This window comes from Cryptomeria japonica, chromosome 8 (genome assembly GCF_030272615.1).
Source record: "Cryptomeria japonica chromosome 8, Sugi_1.0, whole genome shotgun sequence".
NCBI lineage: Eukaryota > Viridiplantae > Streptophyta > Pinopsida > Cupressales > Cupressaceae > Cryptomeria > Cryptomeria japonica.
The window spans coordinates 502,944,003-502,970,614 of NC_081412.1; the positions used below are offsets into that span (position 1 = coordinate 502,944,003).

At 35.2% G+C, this 26,612-nt stretch overlaps 1 pseudogene; it reads left to right on the forward strand.

The window, feature by feature from the left end:
- Positions 1-23,115: 23,115 nt before the first annotated feature.
- Positions 23,116-26,220, forward strand: LOC131057105 (kinesin-like protein KIN-8A; annotated as a pseudogene).
- Positions 26,221-26,612: the final 392 nt, after the last annotated feature.

Sequence of the window (26,612 nt, forward strand, 5' to 3'; positions counted from 1 at the left end):
CTTTTATTTGCCACAAGTGAAATATAATTAAAGTCTAAATGAAAAACAAATCTTTTATTTCTTTCCATAATACAAGAAGCTTTTTTTTTTTTGCATGCAACACAATTTAACCTTTCTTTTTTTTTAAACCAGAAGTAGAAATAACAAGCTTTTCTTTCTTTAAAACATCTCTAAGATATTCTACCAAATTTACAGAATGTTTTCTCTGAACAGTCACAACAATAAGACTTCAAGTCTACTATTACAAATTACAACTTGCTTCTCCTTTCTCTTGAATGAGGCATTTATTTACAACAACTTTAAACAAACATCTGCAACTGAATTCAAATATCTTCAAATACAATCTTCTGAATATCCTTTCATGAATCCTATCCTCTTTCCTCTGAATTTCCTGCATAATAGAAAACACAAATATGACCACGGAGTGCTCACCTCCCAGCCTAGGCTAACTGGTAGCCACCCTCGAGCTCGGAGAACCAATTCCTAGACGGGTAACAAACAGGCAAACACATAGAAGGCATTGCATATAGATTTTTTTTTTCAGACACATTCCCAACTTGGCTTTCACAGCACCACACTTTGGTGATGAACATTTTCAATGGGTGGTAGTGGACCAAATACCCTGAGGAGAACTGCAAGTATGAAATAAACAAGAAGCCACCTCATGGCACAATAAAAATATCAAGAATCTCAACCCCTTAATCCTTATGCCCCCCAAAGGCATTCTAGCCTTATAACCCTCCTTATGACCCCCATTGCACAAACAGGCCATGCAGCAAGGGTCACACAAAGATCCCTTGTGATCGCTCTCAAAAGAGAGTCTCTCACTCGAGGGTTGTCACTGCTACCACCCTCAAGATCCTCTTCTCTCCCAAGAGTAAGAGATCTTGAGAAAACTCCCAAAACACATTCATTCATAAAACAAAACACCAAAAGAATTTTCAAACATCCATTTTCAAGAATACAGATTTCTCATTCAACAATTTCCAGACATAAACAAGAAAAAAGCATTAAAAGTAAAAATTGAAACCAACCTTAATCTGCCCAAAGGTTATTATGATTTCTGATGAAGAGTTGTCCAATCCACAAATCTTTTTCCTTCTACCCATATTCAATTTCCTCTATTCCATAACATTATTTTTCTTCTAAATTTTCTTCTGTCTCCAAAAATGGAGAGTGGGTGATTACCCTGCTATTCCCAAAAATCTTCCTTAAGAAGCTCACTCTCTGAGTTCTCACAGGATTCTAAAAAAAAAAAAAAAAAAGAAGAAAGAAAGCAAAAATGCAAAAAGACTCTCATTCCAAAAGGAAAAATCTTGATTAGGTTTAACTTCTAATTTTCAATTTTCGCTCAACTCAAAAAAACCAATTTTTAAAGCGTTAAAAAGGCCATTATAAGGTAGAAACTTGCCTAAAATTACCCCTAACCCCTAGGTATACCTTATGGGCTTTAGGAAACCCTATTAAACTACCCTTAGGTGTTCATTTAACCCATTTTAAACCCCTCTGAAGTTTATTTTCGGGTCAAACATAAGTTGACCACCCCAAATATTATATTCCCAAAATATTTATGACAACACATTATTTTATTTTAAGAAAACTAAAATTAAACACTTTCCCACCAAGAGACAAAATAAAACATTTAAATTTAAATCCACACATGTGTCAAGTGACACAAATAAAACACTTTTACAAAAATGAAACATGAAATTGTCTCTTGTGGTTTTTTACACAATAAATTTAAATAACACTTAACACTCATGCAGCATATACTGTTACGAATAAAATACAACACAAACAGGGTGTTGTCTCTCCAAATAGACAAACCCTGGCTTTACGAACATACATAGGTCTAGGTTTGATTCTCCGTATTTTTCCATGGTCACATGGTAAATTTCCTGCGCATCTCAATTTACACATTAGTACTTCCAAATATCCAAATATAATATAATTCAATACTATAACAATGCACATCATCACTTGCATACAATTTTCATCTGCAGATTGAATACATCTTTTATCAAGCAAATTCACATAAGCAATTTCATCCCAATTCGCATAAACTAAACATACATCATGGTTCTATATTCAGAGTAAAGTCCTGCAAATTCAATAACGACATCTAACATTGCAATATCATCCTATCTAACAATTATGTAGTGTTCTATCTCATAAAGCATGTAAGTAAATCATCAAATCATAGCAATGTTATCCAAGTCCTGAAATCATATAAATTCTAAGTCTCAAAATGCATCAAAATAAAGTATCCATAATAGTCTAAAATATAAAATCCACTGAATGTCAGACTGAGTTGAGGTGAGGCCTCACACAGAACATCTGGTATCCAATCACCATACATGCATATTTCACCAGATCGTCCTTGATAGAATTGACGGTCATACCTCATGAGTCACTCACTGAACTGGTGAGCTTGGACATTTCAGTTTTGCTTACCGTCCTTAGGGCTGGCACTTCCCCTGTATTGCAGAAACCGGTAACGACATGAATTGCTTGTGGTGTTATATCATGCGTTCTTTCCGGGTACATCTTGTCACCATGAACTCTGCTCAGAATTATCCTAATGTGATTATCTATGAAATCCTCCAGAAAATAAACAACATTGTGGAGCTTCTTCTTCTCCAAGATACTATACTTTGGTTTGATCTTTTTATCTTGTCCACAGAACAAACCTAGCTGCGAGTGAATTGCTAGAGACCCTAGGTCTTCTATTTTACAATCTATGTAATCTGAGATTCCCTCTTCTACTATCACACCAACTGGAACTTGTGATAGGGTATTATATCTAGACTTGCATTGAATAAAGCTTGTTGAATTTACAGATGTAGTAGAGCTAGTATGGGATGCAGAAGCCATGATAGAAACTGAAAACTCAAAAAATACCTTTCGAAAAACGTGAATTTAGGGCTTTCAGATTCTTCTCCACCTCGCACTCTGTCGGTTGCAGAATCACCGCTTTGTGTTCTTCACTTAGCTGTTTGCAATTTGAATTTGAATCTCCTTCAAGGTTTCTTAAATTCTCAGACTCACAACACAAATCGCTTTGTCGTCACTCTACACTCAAAAACCTCCTTTGCTTCGAAAACAGATAGTGAGAAATGATTTGAAAAATCCTTTTAAACATATTCCTCACCTACTACAATTAATGCTCCACCATTAGGGTGTAAACCCTAATTTGCCTTTAACCATTTCTGGTCTTCTGCCTATTGACAGGTATTGCATACCGGTTAAGGTCTTTTACCAGTGTAAACTGGGGGTTTGAAACATTTCGTCATTTGCTCCCCCTAAGCTTTTCTAAAGCTTAGTTTATTGGTTCCGTGATTTCCACACTAGGTGCAGAAACCGGTTCCTCTTGTAACACTGTTGGTTTCTTCTTCCAGGTTCTGTTCATGTCTGCTTGAACAGTGTCAACATCAATGTTTCCTTCCAAAGTGACTGGTATATCATCAGATATGTTCTTTCTTGGTCTACAGAATCTGGCAATGTGACCCGGTTTGTTGCAGAGATACCAGACCAATCCAGGTGCTCTCCAAGGTCCATTATTCATATTGCCATTCTTCCTTCTGCATGTTGCAGCAGTGTGACCATGACCATGACAGACCATACAATTTTCTCTCCATCTGGTTGCCGCTTGATAGCCACCACTTCTTGGCTGATGATTGAAGGAACTAGACCGGTTGAGATTCCGGTTCATAAAAGGTTCAGGACCAACTCCTTGGGTCCTCTAAGGATATCTACCAATGTTGTTCATAACTGACTTGCATTCAGATGCTCTATGCCCATACTTGTTGCATGCATAACAGTTACCATTGAATCTATAGGATCTAGGCTTATCATTTAGGAAATAAGGAAAATTGTTGTAAGCCTTACTCCTACACACATTTGCAGTATGTCCTTCTTTAAGACAGTTAAAGTAAACAAGTTTAAACTTTTGCTTACCTTTATCCTTTGACGTCGGTTGTTTCTTTGATGCTCCAGCATTTGTATCAGAGATCTCACCTTCCTCATGACCAGAATAACCAAGTCCATTGGTATTCTTTGTCGGTTTGGCAGATTCAAGCTTTTGCTCTAGCTTGACAGTACTCTTGTTGAACTTAGCAAGTATTTCCTTTGACTCAGAGAGTTCTTTGGAAATAGCAACATTTGTTTCCATTAGGTTTTCATTCTCAGAGATGGCAATGTTCAGTTCTCCTTGCATGTCTTCCTTTTCCACTTTGCTCGCATGGAGTTGAGCAGCTAGGGCACTAATCTCTTGTTTTATCTTCGAGATTTCATGATCCTTGTCTTTGACCAGATCTTCAGCTTTCCTTCGGTTCTGAAGTTCTTGGCACATTCGTATAGTTAGTCCTTCCAATTCTTTTCTTAGGTTGGAATTGGATTCATTCAGCTTTTCTACTTCTTGAATCAGGGCTTCCATGTTCGCTTCATCAGAGGAACTATTTTCAGATAGCTCCATCAGCTTTTCTGCATGTTTTCTCCTTTTTGCTTGAGATGCCTTGTATTTGACCATAAGATCATCATAGGCTTGCTCAGACTGAGTGAGCTGATGAGTAAGTTCCCTCAATGTGTATTCCCCCATATCTCTTTCCAAGTGGTTAAACTTATAGAAAGGCTGGCTCTGATACCAATTGATGAATATTAAGAGGGGGGGTGAATTAGTATGCCAAAAATCTTTACATTTAAACATTTTGCAAGACTAACAGTAAACCGGTAAAATGGTTTAACAGACAAACCGGTTAACACACATGCAAACCAAATAGCTAATAATGCATTCACCCACATAAGCATAAACACCATAACACAAGAGATTTTGACGTGGAAACCCAAATGGGAAAAACCATGGTGAAATGGAACTCACAAGTAACTATTTGCAGAATAGGAACCAAACCGGTTAAGGTCAAACCGGTTAAGCTCTTACAATGTTCTTTACGAGAACAGATCCTGTTAGGAATCTCAATCTCTGTTAGGAGATAAGTCCGATCAAAGACTACCTTGCTAGAGGATTTTAGATCCATAGATGTGAACCACCTTGTTAGAGGATTTACAAAAGGCTTTTGGGCCTACTCGATTAAGGGCTACAAACTTGTCGAAGATGTGAGTAATCAACAAGTGATTGATCTAGCTAATAGCACAGACTGCTTGGTTAGATCCTTGATAGCTCATTCCTAATGCATTCCAGCATTACTTTAGTCTTCTACACATTCATACTCTATCTAACTCCTCAACCACCTTAAACCCTAGCCGCAATATCCACTGTCACAACAACAACATTATCAACAACCTAAAACCCTAGACATGATGTCCTTTTAAAGGAATCTGATTTCATGTCGGTCTAGTAGGATTACATTAGAATTTCCTAGGTTCAATGCATCTAGACATATTTGGTAACACAACACAAAAAGCACCATTAAAGTGTTGGCACCATCAAACAATCGGTGGATGGTAACTCATCATAGAGTATTACCGGTTCATACAAAATATTGGTTCAAGCAAAATGTCGGTTGCCGGTTTGACAAAATGAAGACTGGGAAGTATGTGCTCTGCTACTTTGATCCTTCGTACCACTTGAGATCCTCGAACCGCTTGAGGTTAACATGCCGCTTCAGACCGGTAAGAACTTTCTATAAAACACCAATAGTCTAAGGACTATAATACATCATACCGGTTGGAACAATTGTCGGTTGAGCATAACTCATGCAAACAAAAATAATCTCAATGCAAGTGTGTGTCCATCAATGACAATCACAACATAATCATCAAAAATGCCAACAACCCTCACTTGGAAGAGCACTTGATCTCTTGGATGACAACCTAGAGAATGAGATTTATATGATTCTAGGATCAAAATGGATGCAACTAATATCCTAGTGAATGCAAAGATGATGGATGAGAGCTAGGATGCAAGATGCAAGACTAAATTCTCAAGATGATGAAGATAATGAAACTAGATTGATTCCAAATTAAAGATTAATTGATACTAGATGAGTTAATTAAGCTATAAAAAGATATGCATTTAAACTAGATGATGTCCTAAAACATGATGCAAATGCTAAATGTTATAATGCTAGTGCTAATGCTTGAAGATGACATGAATGAACTCCTTAACCAGCAAAATTACTATAATTTAGATGTACAAGTGGTTGGATCAATTGAATAAGGGATGGGCTCTATTTATAGGAAAAATAGATAAATGGATGGTTGAGATTGAGAAATCTCAACAAGGGCTAGGATTGAAAGTTTTCAATCCATGTGAGGGATTCAATCCAATCCCAAGTTGACAAATGTCACCTTGAGAGGGCTTGAGAGGAGATGTAAGGGGAATTAAATGTGTGAGGAGTTATGATGGTTACCTTAGGAGGTAAGGCTAGGGTTTGGTTAGTGAATAACCCATGGATAAAGCCTTTACCTGAGGGGTAAACTCTTGTGCAAGGGTTAATAGGATAACTAGGGTCAAAGCCATGAATGCTTGATGAGCCCCTTGGGTTAGATGAGGGTTAAGTTAGAGAGAAAGTCTCTAACCATGAGGGGAGGTTGAATTAACCATTAATACTTAATAGGACTTTGGGGGATAAATTTGTAAGATTCCTTCCAAATTTGGGGAACTCAACAAGTTAACTTGTTGAAGAAATGAAGCCTTTAATGCATTTAGAAGACTTTCTTCCAAATTTGAGAAGTGACCTCCTCAAATTTAGGGAAAGGGCATGATTAGGAGATTAGTAATGATTAGGATGGGATTAGGAGATTTCTAGAAGGATAATTAGGAGGCAAGTGGGAGATGTAGGATTTTACAAGTGGGTGAGGAAAAAATAGGATTTAATTAAAATAAAATTGATTTATTTCAATTGTTGGTTGCAACTTGTATTTGATAGATTTAAATAAATATTGATTTATTTAAATGTGAATTTTGTATTTTTGCAAGTGGGGGGAGTTTTAATTAAATGTGGATTTAATTAAAAGGGGAAAGGGGATAAATGGAAATTTTTAATTAAATGTGAATTTAATTAAAATCGCTAAAGGGGGGGGGATATTTAATTAAATGCAAATTTAATTAAATGACTTAGATAGAAGAAGGGAAATATTAATCAAATCTTTAATTTGATTAATAGGCTAATTAGAAGAATATGGACATTAATTAAATCTTAATTTAATTAATTGGAAGAATTAGGGATACTTAAATGAATAAAATTCACTTAATTTGTTGTGCAACTTTTAGGTGTCTACATTAGTTATTTTGTTGTGTAGGTTATCAAGGAGCTCCAATTGTTCACACTCAAGCATCTAGGCCATCCTAATTGCATCATAGATTAGATTATATCATGTTTTATATTATCATTTAGCTTAATTTCATTTCAATTCTATAGCATTCTCACATCTCATATTCATCTTAGCTTAATTAAATCACTTAATCTTTCAATTTGGAAATACGCCTCCATCTTCCATATCATCTATCAGAGTTCTTCATTCGTATCATATCAATAGTTTTTCATCTAATCACTAGGATCTTAGTTGCATCCATTTTGATCCTAGATCATTCTTCATCTCTCGTTCTTTAGGTTGACATCTAAAAGATCAAGTTCTCTTCCAATCTGAGAGCCACCTTTAATCTTGAAGATCCTTGGAGATAGAGGACCATGAGACAATTTTGAGCAATTTGATATGATGAACATGTTTTCTTCATTAGGATTTCTTGATATAATGTTTCATGGGTGCATTTGATATTTTCTTGTTGTCTTGCAGGCCGCCAACAAATCAAGTGCACAGGAATAACATCTCCCAATGCCTGATGAAAGTTCCAGTTAAGCACATTTGCCCACTTTGCAACACTCTCTGCTCAACACTTCTCACTAAAAGATGAATTTGTTTATTCACATATACATCACTTTATGATAATGTAGACACAACACCTAACAACCATCAATCTCCAAATTACATGAATATAATACCCATTTATACAAGTCATCAACCTTGACTACAAGGTTGGCTCAACCCTCAAGACCTAATTATAAAATTACATCATACAATACATAAATAAATCACCAAACCAATACAATGCCAAGACAACATAGCATGGACCCAAATCAAATCCTCGAACACGCAACACCACTAGAAATCTTGCCAAAATCATTTACAACATGCTACACCACCGAAAATGTTGCATAACATGAAGAACATCACCAGACCCATAAGATCCACAATAATGCACACAATGATCAATGGGGACCAGCAAAAAAAATAGGACATGATTAGGAAACACCAACAATCAGGTTAAAATCATCTACAATAGTTGTACCAACACCACTTAATCAAATCTTCATCGATCAACATGTCGATACTCAAGAACACTCAAACAACAGCAACTGGGACTAGAAAGATAACTTGCAGAGCACCAAATCATGAACCATCTGAATTGAAGGTACACATGAATATCCCAAACACTCTCCCAAATCTGCAACTCAAGATGTAATCATTCCAGAGCACAACAAATCAAATACCAGAACACTGCAACACTGAACATAGAAAAACCAATCCTCATACCAGAATCCATTACTCGATCAGATCACCACATAACATCATGAAACCAACATTGAAACAAGTATCTCTAGTTTATTCAACATATCAAATAAATAAACCAACCAGATCAACTTTTTGCAATCACCAAAACACCAAAACATGGGAATATGTTACATCAATGACGACAACATATCCTAGAAGCAACAATATCAAACAAGATAGTGAGTCTTTCCTAGTTGGTAGCCCTTTTTTTTTTAGCAGTAAGCTCTAGGAAGTATGCTTGAATGCATTTGCATTCCCCATTGTAATATTTACAATAATTATAACAAAGTATCATCATATTGTGGGTAGGTTCCCACTGTGGTTTTTCCCTTGAGTTTTACACATCAAAAATCTTGGTGTTATGTGTGTTCTTGATGTGTTACTGATTTATGCTTTCATGCTTAATTATCAGATCTGAGAATAAGTTTAAATTGTGTAAGTTTTTGAGACAACTGATTCACCCCCTGCCCCACCCCCCCTCTCAGTTGTTTGCCTAGAATCGAAGCTATTTCATCATAGTCACAAGACATATTTGTACCAATCAAGGAGGAAGAGAACGACCTTTCTATCTAACAAGTTGAAGGTAAAAATTCTTTGATTGAAGATATCAATCAAATTTTTTATTAGCATGCATTTCATACTAAAATTATGTTAATAAATATGGAAAAAATAATTTACTAGATGTGATGTTGTGAAAATTAGGAATTAGGGTTTCACCGAGTAAATCCACTAAATAACCTAATTAACACAACTACATTGAAAGAGGGTTTAAAATCCAAATAGATCTAGCCTCAATCCAAATGAGAAAAGGGTTGAGATTCTAATTAGATTCACTAATTATTATTGGTTACCCTCTTTCTTAGTTGAATTTGGAATGTAATTCTGAAATTAAGGTAAAAGTATGAATAATTAAAGTAAATCATCACAAATAGACTACTACAGATATACCATGGAACCAAAAACTAAGATCTAGGAAAAAGAAGATGTTTATAACTTATTCCCAAAAGTTCAACCTAATTTTTCAAGACTAGGTGCATAGATCTGCCATGGTCCTTTGAATTTTTCACTATCAAAAGCTAAACATGTTCATCACTATCGACTCAGCCACAAATTTTTAGTACAACTCTTGCACCTATTTCCTACACATAGAAAGAGAGGGAAATAAGTTGGGAATACCTAGGTTTGCCTTAGGTCAAACCCTGGTTTTGGAATTAAGCATGAAATTAAATTGATAAATGTAATGAAAGACCATAATAAATTACTTTCCTTTTTGAGTAAAAGGTTGAAATGCTTGAAACAATAAAGTATACCTTGATGAAGTTTTGTTTGACCTTCCTACAAAGGTTTTAGAGTTTCATACAGAATGCCTTCACAAAACATTGATCCTGGATGCCATCTTTAATAATTGAACTTGACTTCACTTATGCTCCAATGCTTGATGAATGATTGATTGCTTTCTCACTTAAATTGAATTTCATCAAAATGTAATTGTGATCATAGAAGTTGTTAGCTTTCAAATGAGAGGGGTATACCTCATTTTATACTTGACTGCTCAGAAACAAATTAAATTTTTGCAGTAGGTCAACACGGGATCTAGTTTCCCCTCATTTGAGATCACCATTGTAGGGCCCAAAAATGGGTCTTGGTTAGGAGGACTAAGGTGCCCAAAGACTTGGTCTTTAAAAATCAGGACTCAACATGAGGGGGAAGGAGAGAAAATAATAATAATGCATGATTGATATAGGGTGTGAGCAGAATAGTAATCAAGCATTGGAAGCCAAAATGCCAAAGTGAGGCCTAGGTGAGGACAAAATTGTAAGTGAGTACAATTTATGACACTACATTTAGCCTCCACTTTAGTGGGAGTATGAGACTAAGAATACTCATGTTAAAGTACAAAGTAGCATTGAAAAAATTCCACCAAGATATCAAAGAGACAAGACACACTAAGCCCCAAGGGACTTTAGGATCTTACTACTCTAATATCAAGATAAAAGGGACAACATAAGAAATCAAAAGGGAGAGCACTTGATTGTACTATCTTAGTAAGATTTTCCTACCGTGGGTCATGAAAAAGAATAATACCAAATTACAAAGCAAAGGGCTTAGTTTGCAAAGTAACTTGAGTACCAAAAATATGTCATGTTGAATGCAAAAAGTGTAATATTGAGAGAATTGTATGCCCCCATGTTAAAGTGATTGCAAACACCTTATCAGGATCAATTTCTTTAAGGTGGAATGCATCCAAAACACAAGCACATGACCATCATGAGATACCCCAAGAAAGGACAAATCAAAGGATAATGGTCACAAAAAATATAGGAGAAAGCACATAAGGGATCCACTAATTGTGGGGTTAGTATGCTCTTATGATAAATGATATATATCAAGAGTATTTGTATTGAATTGACCTCATCCCCCAAAGGTAGTGGAACTACAAACACAATGGAAGAAGAGAACAAGTATCTTTTTGAGTCAACATGGAATAGACCAAAAAGAGATCTCAATGCTTTGCATCATCCCCAAGTACAGACAACAAAAGGAACAACATATAAAAGAAAGGATATACAAATAGAAGAATGTCACAACAGATTCAACATCTTTATTACCTTACACCAACAAAAAGGGTCATCCAAAGAGAACCTAACATGGCACAAAAACATATCAAGCAACACATCGTGAGGGAAGCACATTACAAACAAGAAAACACACAAAAGAGAATCTATTACACGAATGAAGCTAGTCAAGCAAATCATCCACCTCTTAATCTTGTTGAACATCATTTAGGGATAGTGGACAAGATTTAAGAGGAGCCACTTTGAGCACAATAGATGGATCTACTGCAAGTTCCAAAAAAGTACCATGCTTTGATGACAAGTCACTTTTATTTGTTAATAGGAGCTAGGGTTAATGCTTTTGAAAAATGTGAAGATAAATCATGATTAACATAAATAAGCTCATACATATCATTAGAATCATTAAAATGATTAAAATCAACATTGTTAGCATGAATTACATAATAATCCATATCATCATCTAGAATAATAAAAATAGGATCTCTAATACAAAAATAACTCGAACCTTCATTTTTCTTAAGCATTTTTTATCTCGGTGATTTGAGTTGAACTTTCTACCTAGGGTTAGGTAAAGGTTGGACAAATGGGATCAAAACAACATTGGGTGTCTTCAGGGAGGAAATGGTTTGGGAAGAAATTTCATGAGCCCTAGAATAACATCTTTGTTAGCGTTCTCTCACACAACAATTCCTTTTAGTTTTAGTCGAGAGTTGCGAAGGTGAAGGATTATTGGACATAGGCTTCTTTTCTTCCCTTAAAGAAGGAACGAGAGAAACCCCACTTGGTTGAGATGTAGAAGATGCCAAGAAATTTACTTTGTAAGATGTGGTAGGTAGAACTGGGGCATATATAGGAGGAATAGAAGGAGTAGGAAGAATACCATATCCATTATGAGGAGGAGGAATATCCATAAGTATAGGGTCTCTAGGCCTACTAAAGAACATGATCTTCTCATTTTTCCACTTTTGGTAAGATAACAAAAGGATGTCACTATGAGGCTTAAGAGGTTCAGGTTGTTTAGGCCAAAAATAATCAAGAGATATATTTCCACACTTTACAGTGGGTTGGTAAAGGCTACGATTAATTGTTATAATAGTGTCATTATATGGGAATTTCAAACTATGATTTATTATTATAATAGTGCCATTCTAAAGAAATTTCAAACATTTATGAATTGTAGAATGGATATCTTTCATGGAAGAGAGCCAAGGATGTCCAAAATTCACATGAAATTGATCTGATGTAGGAATAATAGCAAAAGTCATGTCTAAGAACTTAGTACCAGACAAGAAGAGTAATAGAACCAATAGTAGGGTAAGAGAAATCATCATACACCCTGACCACAACATAATTTTACCATATGCTACTTGATGCAATTGTAAGATATGAAGATATTCTTCATTATTCACATTCACCATATAGATTGGACCAATGAGCACCCCTCATGAGAGTTTGTCTTTGATCTTGGCAGTTATATATAATAGGCCATCAGGTGCAAAAATAGCCTTACTAGGATCAAAATTAATGCATGTCTTTAGGAGGTGTAGGTTTGTGAACAAGATTGACAACATTGTTAGATTCCATACCAAAGTCACTAGGAGAAAAAAGCAAGAGACTCAGACTGAACAAAATTGGTAATGTGCGAAAGCAAGAATTGGTGAATATGTGGAGATTTTGATTAGGAGGAGCTATGAATTTGTTTCCTTTGTCATTCACACCAACTATGAATGTAGTATTATTATCAAGGAAGTCTTGAATCTTGTTCCTCAATGTGTAACATTTTTTCATATCATGGCTAGGTCGACGACGATATTGACAAAAGGATTTGGGATCATTGTAGAGTGGGAATGGTTTAGAAGTGTACTTGATGGGAGGAAGTTTTAACACATTAGAATTTATCAACCTTGACATTATACTATAAAAAGACTCAAAAAGAGGAGTTAATTCTTTTCTAAAGTATTTAGATAAAGGGGCTACACCTGATGTTGTGGCTGCCACTTGAGTGTTGATGTTGTCATTTATCTTGATGTAACCTTTGTTGGGTTTAAACTTCACAAAAAATTGTTGAGAAACCTCATTCTTATCAATTGTAGCCATTTAAGAGGATGATTCAAATTGACTCACTTGAATTTGATAATTATGAAGCACTGAACACAATTATGTGAAGGAAGTAAACTCAGAAAATAGAAGCTTATCTCTAATGTCTTTTTGTAAATTAGTAATAAGAATTATTTGAACACCATGACCAAACACTTGTTAACAATTTGAGAATGCAAATGTTTATATCTACCAATAAAATTAGTCACTTTTTCTTTAACTCCTTGTTTATAATGAATCAAATCAGTCAAAGTAATTTTAGGACAATATTATTTTGAAATTTTTGAATGAAAATATTAGCCAATTGTTGAAAAGAATTAATAGAACAAGGAGACAAAGAACAATACCATTGCAAAGCATTATACCTAAAGGTTCTAGTAAACAATTTAGTCGCAAGTCTTTGGTCATGAGAAAAGTTGATGAATACTAAGAGGGGGAGGGGGGGGGGCAGGGTGAATTAGTATACCAAAAAACACTGAACTCAAACACTTAAACAGTTTAGCAGATAACCGCTATGACAAATTTATAAATAAACTGGTTAAAATAAATGCAAACCAAATAGCAAACAAAGCATTCACCCACAAGAGCACAATCACCATAACACAAGAAGTTTTGATGTGGAAACCCAAATGGGAAAAACCATGGTGAGAAGAAACTCACAAGTAACTATCTGCAGAATAGAAACTAGACCAGTTAAGGTCAGACCGGTTAAGGTCATACAATGTTCTTCACCAGGAACAGATCCTGTTAGGAATCTAGATCACTGTTAGGAGATAAGTCCTGTTAAAGACTACCTTGTGAGAGAATTTCAAATTCACAGTTGTGAACCACCTTGTTAGAGGATTTAAAAAGGCTTTGCTAGGCCTACCCGGTTAAGGGTTTCAGACTTGTCAAAGATGTGAGTAATCAACAAGTGAGTGATCTAGATACTAGCACAGTATGCTTGGTTAGATCCATTATAGCTCATTGTTATTGCATTTCAGCATTACTTCAGTCTTCAATATCTCCACACTCCTACTCTTCACACAGACCTAATCTTCTCTTCTATGATCGCACATACAAAACCTCATCATCACCTAAAATCCTAGACATGATGTCCTTATAAAGGAGTTTGATTTCATGTTGGTCCAATAGGATTACATTACAAGTTCCTAGGTTTAGTGCATCTAGATACTTTTGGTAACATGGCACAAAATCACCGCCAAAGTGTCTGTGGATGATAACTCATCACAGAGTAATACTGGTTCATACAATTTACCGATTACCGGTTGTCAGAAATGAAGATTGGAAAAATGTTAATTACTGCTTTGTTCCTTCGTACCGCTTGATATCCTTGAACCGCTTGAGGTCTTCATACCGCTTTAGGTCTTCAGTCAGTTTGTGATCAGTAAGCATTTTCTGCAAAACACCGATAGTCTAAAGACTGTAATACATAATACCGGTCGGAACAAATACCGGTTGAGCATAACTCATGAATCAAGAAAGTGTACACAAAGCAAGTGTGTGTCCATCAATGACAATCACAACATCATCAAAATGCCAACAAAAATCATTACACAAATTTTGAGATATCTTCACATGAGTCAAGGGGTCACCTTTTACATTATAAAACTCCAATTGAGAGACTTCCAAATGTTTAGGGGGAATTTCAAAGACAATGTCATCAGATAGTGGGCTCACTACATCAAATGTGGGAACATTGAACTTGGATTGAGTAATAGAAGCCAATTGATGTTGTAGGGATGTAATAGTTTAAGCTAAGTTATTGATGGTTGCTTTGGTGAATGGATTAAAATTGGTCATGTTGGATTGTGATGGAGGAGTAACATTGTTATATGTAGGTGGAGGTTGAGCATAAGGAGGTGGAAAATTGTGGTATGTTGGTATCAAAGATGGTTGTAAAACAAATGGAAGGCTCAAAGAAGGAGGTATGCAAGAATATTGATTAATAGGATTGCCCCATGACTAACCTGTGTAGGATTTACATTTTGTGTAGTAGTCATGATAGAAGATGTAACTAGGCAAGGATGTAGGCATAGGAATAGAATGATTAACTTGACTAGTGGGTTGAGAGTAACTAAGGACTTTGACACAACTTTTGATTGGTATGATATTAGTGTCCACAATATGAGAAAGAACACACAACAAATCAACACCAATTTTATCACTTTTTGCCATTATTTTGACGCATCCATTGTTGAAGATTTTTAAATTAATTGTCAATATTCTCTAATTGGTCAATAGTAACCCTAGTTAGCAATTCATCCACATCATGAGAAGTATGAGGAGAATGGGGATAAATGATATCATTTGTTGGTTAGAGGAAACACCAACATTCTCATGGAAGAAGTGATCCAATTGAGGCTCCATATCCTTAATGTTTAAACCTTGGGAAGCCTTAAGTTTACAACTTTTTCTCACTGGAATATTGTATATAGGGCTAATGGTAACAAAACTCATGCACCAAAAAGGGAAATTTGAATTCCAAAATTGAAAATAATGATTAAGAAATATAATTTGTTATAACAATGATTGACTAACCAAGAAATTAAATAATGTGAATTGTGATTTTGAACAATAAATACCTTTACATCATAACATAACATGTCATAATAATCACATTTCAAAATATACCTGAAAAATTATGCAACCCAAAAGTTAATTTTAGAATAATAAACAAGGTTTTTTGTGAAATTAACCTCTAAATTTATGTAATTCAATTGAAAATAAAAACCGAGTACAAATTTTAATTTTAAAATGCATACAAAATCATATCTGAAACAATAAATTAAAATTAATCATGAAAGATGTCGCGTTCACCAAAATGTAATGTTATGAAAATTAGGAATTAGGGTTTCACCAAGTAAATCCACTAAATAACCTAATTAACACAATTGGATTGGAAGAGGATTGAACCCAAATAGATCTAGAGTCAATCCAAATGAGGAGAGGGTTGAGATTTTGATTGGATTCATTGGTTATTATTGGTTATCCTCTTTCTTAGTTGAATTTGGAATGCAATTATGAAATTAGGGTTAAATTATGAATAATTGAAGTAAACTGTTGTAAACAAACTACTACAGATATCCCATAGAGCCACAAACTAAGATCTGGGCAAAAAAAGATGTTTAGAACCTGTTCCCAAAAGTTCAGTTTGATTTTTCAGGACTAGGTAGCACAGATTTGCCTGGTCCTCTAAATTTTATGTCATCGAAAGTTGACCATGTTCATCACTGTCGACTCTATCAAAATTCCTGAGTATAGCTCCTACACCTATTTCTTGGACATAGAAGGAGAGGGAAAGATGTTGGGAATAGGGGTTTGCATTAGGTCAAACCTCAGTTTTGGAATTAACCATGAAATTGAATTGATAAATGTAATGAAAGACTGTAATAAAATACTTTCCTTTTGAGGGAAAGGTTGAAATTATTGAAACAATATTGTATACCTTGATTAAGTTTTATTTGACCTTCACACAAAGGTTTTAGGGTTTCATATAGAATGCCTTCATAAAACATTGATCATGGATGCTATCTTCAATACTTGAACTTGACTTTAGTTTTGCTCCAATGCTTGATGAATGACTGATTTCTCACTCACTTGAATTGAATTTCGTCAAAATGTACTTGAGATCACAGAAGTTGTTAGCTTTGAAATGAGAAGGTAGACCTCCTTTTATACTTGATTGCTCGAAAACAAATTAAATTCTTGGAGTAGGCCAACACATGATCCAATTTCCTGCTCATTTGAGATGATTGTTGTAGGGCCCAAACATGGCTCCTGATTAGGAGGACTAGGGAGCCCAAAGCCTTGATATTTAAAAATCAAGACTCAACAAGAGGGGGAAGCAGAGAAAATTATGAGAATGTAGGATTAACAGGGGGTGTGAGCAAAATCAACACAGTAATAAAAAATCGAAAGTCGGAACACCAAAGTTAAGCCTAGGTGAGGATGAAATTGTAAGTGAGTACAACTTATGATGCTACACTAGAAAAGATGGAACATGGGGATGATCAAATTATCCTCTTTGAATTTTTAGTAGAAGAGCTTATTGATAGAACTTACGAGGATGTTTTGGATATCTTTGAATGTGAATCTTGGAATAAAAACAATGAAGGTGTTGAGTTTATATACCTCTCATGGGAAACATGGATGAGTGCATTGTTTGTAGCATCAGAGTAACACAACAAAAGAATGGTGACATGCCTTTAAAAAATATTACCACAAGAGAGGGTGGATTCTTAATTGGTAGCACTATGGATAATTAAAAAAGGAGATTGAGGCTCAAATTAAGTGTTAACAAGGATATCCAAGGTAAATGTCATCTAGAGGTTATATTGGTGCTTAATGCTTTCCATTTTTAGTGTTTTCTCTAGCAGTTTGCAAGAGATTTGTTGAGGATTTCAATGTATAGTTTAGAACTTTGGTTTTAGTTTTATATTGCTATTCTTGGCTATTTTTGGGATGTTATTTTATATATTTTAAAATTAAATAAAGTGTGGGAAGTTTGGAGAAGTTTCAGTTGAAATTGTAGCTATTTCTTGTGTTTGGATACCTAAAGTGGAAGTTTGTTCATTGTAATTTGTAGCAGGTGTTCATTGCTATGAACTAATATTTTGAACATAAAAGTGGGTGTAATATCATGATTAAATATATTATAAAATAATCTTCATTAGTTGCATTAAGTCAGGTTTTAGTTTGTTAGTTTTTTGGGGTCATTTTGACACACTCGATTTGTTTATTTTCAAGTTTATGCAAATATGGTTTAGAGATTAAAGGTAATCATTCAATGTAATTTATATATTTGAAATAGGGACATCACATATGTCATTTCAATTCCCACTCTTAAGGCTTCCCTTTTCCATTAAATTTTTCATCTTTTGACCTTAATGCTTCATGCCCCATTGAAATTAAGTTTTATTCCTCTAGATGAAACCTTTCATTTATCATCCATTCTCTTGCTAGAAGAATCTGTTAACCCTTGAATGAGAGGATATTAAGAAAAATTTACAATTTATTAGCTTACATATTTTTGTTAATAATTTATAATTAAATCATAACATAAAACTAGAGGTGCATTAACTTATATATTTTTTAAAGATTTAATTGAATGACCATACTTCCAAACATATTAATGTAACATAATATTATAATCATTCTCCTTGCAATGATGGAAATAGAAGCCTTAGCCCAGGAATGCAAACTAAGATATTATTCATTCACCATTTCCACATTCATTAATTTTTCACTAGGGAACAACCAACAAAGTTCAACTTCAATCCAAAAGAAAAGATGAACACTTTGATCAATCGTTCCCTTTTTGAAGAGTCTATTTGATATGATATGAATATGCATTGTCTAGGTAAAATGATAGGAAACTAGAAACATTCAACATAAACATAAGGTTACAAAATTGAAAACCAACATAGAATTACAAATTTGAATCAAGAGATAGAGAAGAACTTGTGCCAACAATCTAGAGATGAATATTTCAGACAAGTGTGCTAGGCACCCTAGTTTGAAGGTGTCTTTATCAACAAATTTCTTTGATTCCTAGATTAAGAGGCTATATAAATCTTTCCCTCCAAAAAATTAAACTAAAAGTGTTAGACAAGTGAGCTAATCAACATAGTCCAAGGCTTTTTACCTATTTGAAGTTTGGGATTGTTTATCTCGGTCTGCCCAGTGTGATTCTACAACTCTCTACTATTGAGTTTGTACCTGCACACACAAAAGAGAAGAAAATGGTTGTGTTGTCTAGGGCCTTACCTAAGTCAAACCTTATCTTGGTGTTCCCACCACCATAACATCAATGAAGATGCAAAAAGAGAGCTTACCCTATTAGGGTAGAGGCTAAATCATAATTGAAATATTGAATTGACAAGACTACTCCTTAAGATTGATAGTGGTGGTGATGCAATGCTCTTTAGACAATTCCTCCAATTGTTGATGCAATAACATGATAAATCATAACAAAATCAATCATGAAATCATACTTGAAGCTAGGTTGTTGTAGCTTCTTGTTCCTTGTACTCAAATCTACTCTTGAATGAAGGAATTAGGAATGCTTGATCATTAGAATTTGTGATGATAGCTTCTTGAAAATTGGGATTTGTGAATGATAAATGATTGTCTTACATAGGGTTCTCAAGGTATTTTTGAGTTTAGGTTGACATAAAACTATCACGTATCAAAATTGAGATTAGATTTGAAAACATAAAGACTAACTCTTGCATTGGCTACAATTTTGGTAAATTTTGGTGGGACATTAGAGAGGATGTTGTAGCGTAAAAAGGATGTTGGAGCATAAAAGGATTTTGGAGTGTAAAAGGGACGCTTTTCACAACAGTTGAACATAGTTCCACCAAAATAGGGCCTCCAAAAGAGTCACGAGCATTAGGGTTTGTGATGCTAAATCAAGTCCTAATTTGAGTATTTGACGATAATGGATAGGATAAGACCCAAATAGGCTTGAAATGACCCAAGAGAGGACACAATAAAGCAAGGGGTCAAATAGAGTGTGAAATTGTAAGGGTATATAATTTACGACGCTATACTCCTAAAATGTTTCACTAATAAAAAATTGGAGTTGGAATTAAATTTGAAGGATATATTTATGGAATAGATAAATAATATTTCTTCAAATAAATTATCAATACATTGTGTAAATAAACACTTCTAAAAAATACTCTATTTATTAAAAATTATGATCAAATCAATTTAAATATTCAAATGTATTATAGGGTCACATTTCCTACAAATATTAATGTAGGGTGATATTTATAATGACTAACCCATATCTAAAAAATCAAGATTACATTAAATTAAATAATTATAATACTATTTTTTTTGCTCAGTAATAATAGTATTTTATTGATATTCAAAAATTGCTTTACAAAAAGAGATTGTCTTCCATCAGAGTTATCTAAATAGCCATAAAACCAAAAACCCCATCTAAAACATGCCATTACAAAAGGTTTTCAGATGAACATTGGCATCTACAGTGCCCAAAAAAGAAACTACCCCCTCCAATCACTATCCCACTAATTTTAAACAATAAATAGGACAAAGGAAATCCACAACAAACCAAAAACCCTAATAACTGACATCACACCAACTCACTAACTTCGCCTCTACCACGAGCCTCGTTCTTCAGTTGGCTTGTGCATCTTTGTTTCCTTTCGCTTCCTTGGGTGCAAGACTCTCCTCCCACCATTATCCCCTTCCACCTTTGCAATTTCAATTACAACCTCTAATTCTTTGATTTCAACTAGCAATTTTAAAGCCTCTCATCCCTGTCTCGCCTCCTCTTGACAGTGAAACTGACATAGCCCCTTCGGCCATCGTAAAAATGGTATTACACCTACTTTGTGACCATGAAGACCTTGCACCAAGCCTTTCCGCATGTCAAAACCTACACCCGGTACTGCCCACTCCAGGAAAGAGTCCATTCCTACCAAGAAATCTTCATGAATTGTCATCCCCATCACCCTCTTCACTGTACCTATACTCTCCCCAACTTCCAAACCCCATACCATAATCAACGAATAGATGTCCATTCACGTCTTGTAACTGTTCTTTACCAGGTTGAAAGAATTCTCCAGAATAATTGCCACACATTGTGGCAACAACTCATCCGAGAATTTGAAAAAACGTTGGAGTATTCTAATGGTTATATCACCATAGAATAGGCAAAGTTGCTTCTTGGAGCGCAAAGTGAAGTTGGCCTCCATAGCTTCCTTCCACATCGCTTTACCACCTCGCATCACTCTATTTCGCTCCTTCCTTGCAAAGAGCCCCTGTAATTCACTCAGCTTTCTTCTTGAAGACGACACTAAACTGAGAAGACAGTCACTTAAATGTTATAAGTAATCACTCGACCTCCAACAATAAAACTACTCCCAGCCTTAAATGCTCGTTGTCTCTACCCTTTACTTCTCTGTTATCTGTGGGCTCCTTCATGCAATGTAAGTTATCCTCTTGCCATCTTATTCGTCATCAAAAAACTTCTACCTAAAATCTTCAAGTCTTAAAACTCCCACCTCATTAAATGACAAAGCCCATTTTGATAATATATCTGTCTCCATATTACCTGTTCTCCTAACATGGCTAATTTGATATTCTTCAAAAAATTTAAGCTCCTCAATAACATTAGCAATCAGATTTTGTAAATGTCATGCCTCTATACTTCCCTTCATTAGAGGCTGTATGATTATCAACGAGTCCCCCTCTAGATGCAACTTCCTAGCACCTAATCTCTTGCCAACTTTAATTGCTAGCATCGTCGTCGCTGTCTCTGCAACATTATTTGCACCTTTTTCAATTTTTTGAGCACCTAGAGCTACCACTTCTCCCTTCCAATCCTTGCCCCTAATGGTCCAGGATTACCTTTAGAGGCTCCGTCAAAATTTATTTTCACCCAACCTTATGAGGGTCTCATCCAATTGTCAATGGAGAGACGGTCATTGCTAGATTGAACCCAACCACACCCCTTAACAGGCCAATTATAATACTTAAATATATAAGGATAATGCTCTTTAAAAATATTAATGTAGCATGCAATATTTATAAGGGTGCCCCTCAAAAGTGTTAAATCTAAAAAAATAAATATAATTGTAGTTAATTTAACTATTATATTACTCAAATTTATTGGAACCAATTTAATATTTATGATCACACCCATAAATATTATATCTACTAAAATCACATTTTTCAAAAACATTATAACTTGTAAAAACTACTTTAAAATTGATTTATAAATAATCACTTAAATTAATTTAAATACCTATAATATTTAAATATATAAGGACCATTCTCCTTAAAAATGTTAATGTAGCATTTTATATTAATAATTGTACCATTCAAAAGTGTTAATTTTTTTAGAAAATACTTAGAATTTAATTTAATGATCATATTATTCAAATTTAGCAGGACCTCTATCTAATACTGACATCATTCAAATGCATTTAAATTACATTCTTTAAAAATACTAATATCATACATAATATATGTAATCACTCTTTCTAAAAAGTGTATCTTGTTAAAATTACCATTGAAGTTGATTTACAAGTAATGATTTAAATTATTTATAATAGTTGAGTATATAAGGACCATATTCTTCAAAAAGATTCATGGAGCATGTAATATTTATAATTGTGCTCTTCAAAAGTCTTAAATCTACTCCAAAAAATAATAGTTAGAATTAATTTAATGATCATATTATTCAAATTTATTGGGACCATACTAATATTTATTATCACTCTCCTCATAAATATATCTGTTAAACATTGCCGTGAAAATGCCCGAAAAGTTAATTTAAACTCGTGGGTCAGAGTTGAACCTCCCACCTACATGAAAAAACTCAAATTAATTTAATGATCATATTATTCAAATTTATTGGGACCATACTAATATTTATGATCATGGTCCTCATAAATATTATATTTACTAAAAATTACCAATATAATTAAATAATGAGAACATTCAAATGTATTAAATATCAATAGCACCCAATCTATATAATCACATTTTTCAAAAATATTATATCTTCTAAAAATTATGGTTACTGAGTTGATAGCTTGCGGACTTCATGCCCAGACTTCATGCCCTTGCTGGGCCGTGGTACTCCCATGTCTGGACCTCCATAAAAAAAAAATTACCGTTAAAATTTAATTTAAATGTTATTAAACTATAATCCTTAATAATAAATATGTAACATAATAAGATAATAAATATCAAAATCAATTTAGAAATACTAATTAAAAGGCGCCAAATAACATTAGAAATTTATATACAATACAATGCTACTATTCAAATTAAAAAATATGCCATTCCTCCCCTCCGTCATGGTATCTTGCAGGCTATCCCGAATTCCAATCCTTTCCTGTGATTTATCTCTGCTACTAAATTATCGGAAGATGTCTTACCTTTGGGCAGTATCCCAATGCAATGTAATCACAAGAGAAGGGAATGAATAGGAATGGAATAGCATTTGGGGATTGAATGACAGTAAAGAATTGAATACATCGCAATTTGCAATTTGAGAGTGGAAAGAAGAAAATGGCATTTTAGGGTTGTCCTGCTGCTGATTCCTCCCCTGCTAGGGGAAGATGGTTAAATTCTTCTTCTTCTTCTGCTCTTGCAGCCAAAAAGTTAGAGCTTTGACACAGAACCAGTGGGAGGAGGAGCCTCAGATTGAAGCCCAAAAGCTTCCTCCTAGGCCTTTGAAAACAGGCAGGAGAATGTCTATGGTTAATAATCCAGGGTCCAAAATGCCAGGTATGGGCAAGCCTGCTGAAAAACTCACAGACAAGGCTCGCCGCAGACATTCAGATGTCTCTGGGAAAACATCTGCAATGGGGAAACCTTTTGGCCACTGTAATGGCAATCCTAAATCTAGGTTCTGCACTAATCCCTTACCCAGTTTATGTTTTCCTATTTCACAGCCTGAATCAGAAGATTGGAGTAGTGAAGTAAGCACAAGGGGCAAACAGGGGAATGCCTCTGAGATAGTGCCTATTTGTGGAGAAGATACAGAGAGGATAATGGTTTATGTGAGAGTGAGGCCACTGTCAAAGAAAGAAGAGGAAGCAGGTGCCCAAAACTGTGTTTGTGTTGCCAACAACAAGGATCTCTTCTTGAAGGACTTTGTTAATGACAATGACTATTTGAGATTGAAGAGGGATGGTGATCGGCAATACACATTTGATGCAGTTTTCGATCCCTCTGTGGACCAGAAACAGGTCTATGACACAAGGTATGTATATAACTTGGGTTTCTTTTTTCTTTTTTCTGAAGTGCTTTTGGGCACAATTTCTTAGCATGTTATTGAAGTTCTATTGTCTGAGTGTGGCATATGATTGACTGGGAAAACATTGAATTTGTCCAGCACTGCGGAGCTTGTTGATTGTGTTCTGCAAGGAATAAATGCCTCTGTGTTGTGCTATGGAGCAACAGGGGCAGGGAAAACCCACACTATGCTTGGAACAGAGAGGAATCCAGGTGTTATGGTTCTTGCCATAAAAGATCTCTTTGCAAAGCTTCAACAGTTGAGCTTTAATGGTGAACATGTTGTTTCAATCTCTTATCTTGAGGTCTACAATGAAGCAGTGAAGGATCTCCTGTCACCTGGCAAGCCTCTTGTTCTCAGAGAGGATAAACAGGTATGTTGTAAACCTCTCCCAATATGTCTGTTTGAGGCTGAGCTGAGCATTCTTCTGATACTTGGGTAACTGATCTTTGCCCCTCTTCTTCCTTCAGGGGAATGTCTCTTCAGAGATAACCCAACACCATACGAGTACAGTTCATGAGGTATGTTTAGAACTCTTCAAAATCATAACTCATCTTAATTCTGATTACCAAGGAGTTATAAGGAGCACTGCAAATTGGTGTTTCACAGGTGATGATCTTGCTCTATAGAGGCAACCATAACCGAATAACAGAGGCCACTCGACTCAATGAGACCTCATCATGATCCCATGCTATCCTGCAGGTTTGCACTTCACACTCTTAAACTTAAACTTAATGGGACTGCTAAGTTTACACTGCAATTCTCCATTACCTAATACCATGCAAGGATTGCACTTACACAGTTCATAACTTCATGTTGTAGGTTGCGGTGGAATACAGACTAAAGGAAGGATCAACCACTGTTACTCGTTCAGGTAAATTATCTCTTGTAGATTTGGCTGGATCTGAGAGATCTACTGCCACAGATCAACGGACGCTGAGATCTGTAGAAGGGGCCAATATAAATAAATCCCTTTTGGCCCTCAGTAGCTGCATTAAGGCTCTGGTGGAAGGGAAAAGTCACATTCCATATAGAGCTTCTAAACTTACACAGCTTCTCAAGGTAGGAATGCCATTATTCATACCCTCAACGACCTAGGTTTCTTAGCACTGTTATGCAAGTAAAGTCTGAAATTTCTAATGGTGGTTTGGGCAAACTTGTTTTATAATAACTCAGAGAGATCTTACTGGGTGATTGCAGGATTCGTTGGGTGGAGCTTGCCACACAACTATGAGTGCAAACATCAGTCCTAGCAATACATCTTATTCAGAAACACAGAATACTCTTCATTGGGCAAACCGAGCAAAGGAAATTCGAACAAGTGTAAGTTGTGGCCAGACTTTATTCAATCTATGTACTAATTTAGGGTAGTTTGGAAGTGCTCAAGAAAGAGGTCTTTAATGGAAAATTACCTCAATGATGTTACAGGCTTGCATTGCAAATGAAGAGTTAGAGATACCCGATTCCCAAATTGAACAGAACAAGCAGCTGCAAAAGGAGAATGAGCAATTAAAATCGCACATTGCGGAATTGAAACAAAGGCTACTTGCTGTGGAAGGCCAAACACCTGGTTCCACTCCATCTCTGCCCTGCTCATCTCCACTTGTTTCTTCTCCTTTAACTCCACCTGCTACTGTCCAATTGAGTAGCAGCTTCCAAGCATTGAAAGAGGACTCTGAAACTATGAAAACAGAGTACAATACCTTCACCAAGCACAGAGAGGATATCATCCGGAAGCTTTATGCAGATTATTCTGTCTCTGAAACAGTGAGTCTCCAGCAACCAAGCAGGACGCCTAATTCAGCCTCCCAAAGTGATTATGCCCACCCTCATTCAAAACCCCATCAATGGCCACCCAGACCTCCTCGACTCTCGGATGTGGGGAGGAGGCCAGCCAGGCCACGATTCTCAGATGTGGGGATGAATGCCCAATCTCCATCTCGTATCTCGTCATCGCCTGGATCAGGGCAAAAGCGCCCCCACCCCTTTGGGGATATCACCAACTGCAGTGCAGGGGGCAGAATGGAAACCACTGATTAAACAATTCTGTAATTTGAGGTCTGTCTAAACATGAAAATTCATGGAGATGTACTGTTCAAGGATGAGACTGAATCTTCATAAATGTTGACAACGAAAATTTTCAATAAGGTGATACTAACACAGATAAATTGGAAATGTGTATTATTTACTAGCACTTGCACTTATACTAATTATACATACTGAACTTGCTTTTGTGAGACCAATTTTTAAAAATGTTGGATGAATTTTTTATTTTTAGAATATCAATCAAAGGAGAATGTAGGTTTTATACAAAGGCTCATTGTTGTAATGTGAGGCTTTGTTTTTCAGTTTTATCAATATTAATTGTGATTTTATTTTTTGTCTATGAATACATCTTCATGTTGTGTTCTATGTTGCATATCAATTTGTATGCAATAACTTGTTGCATCCTATGTCACAAAAGAATTAAAGTTTGTATATAAAAGGTTTTAATTTAATTAATTCAATTTTATATTTCTAAATATTTTTGACAAATAATATTAGTTTAAATTTGGAAAACATTAAAATTTAAATATTAA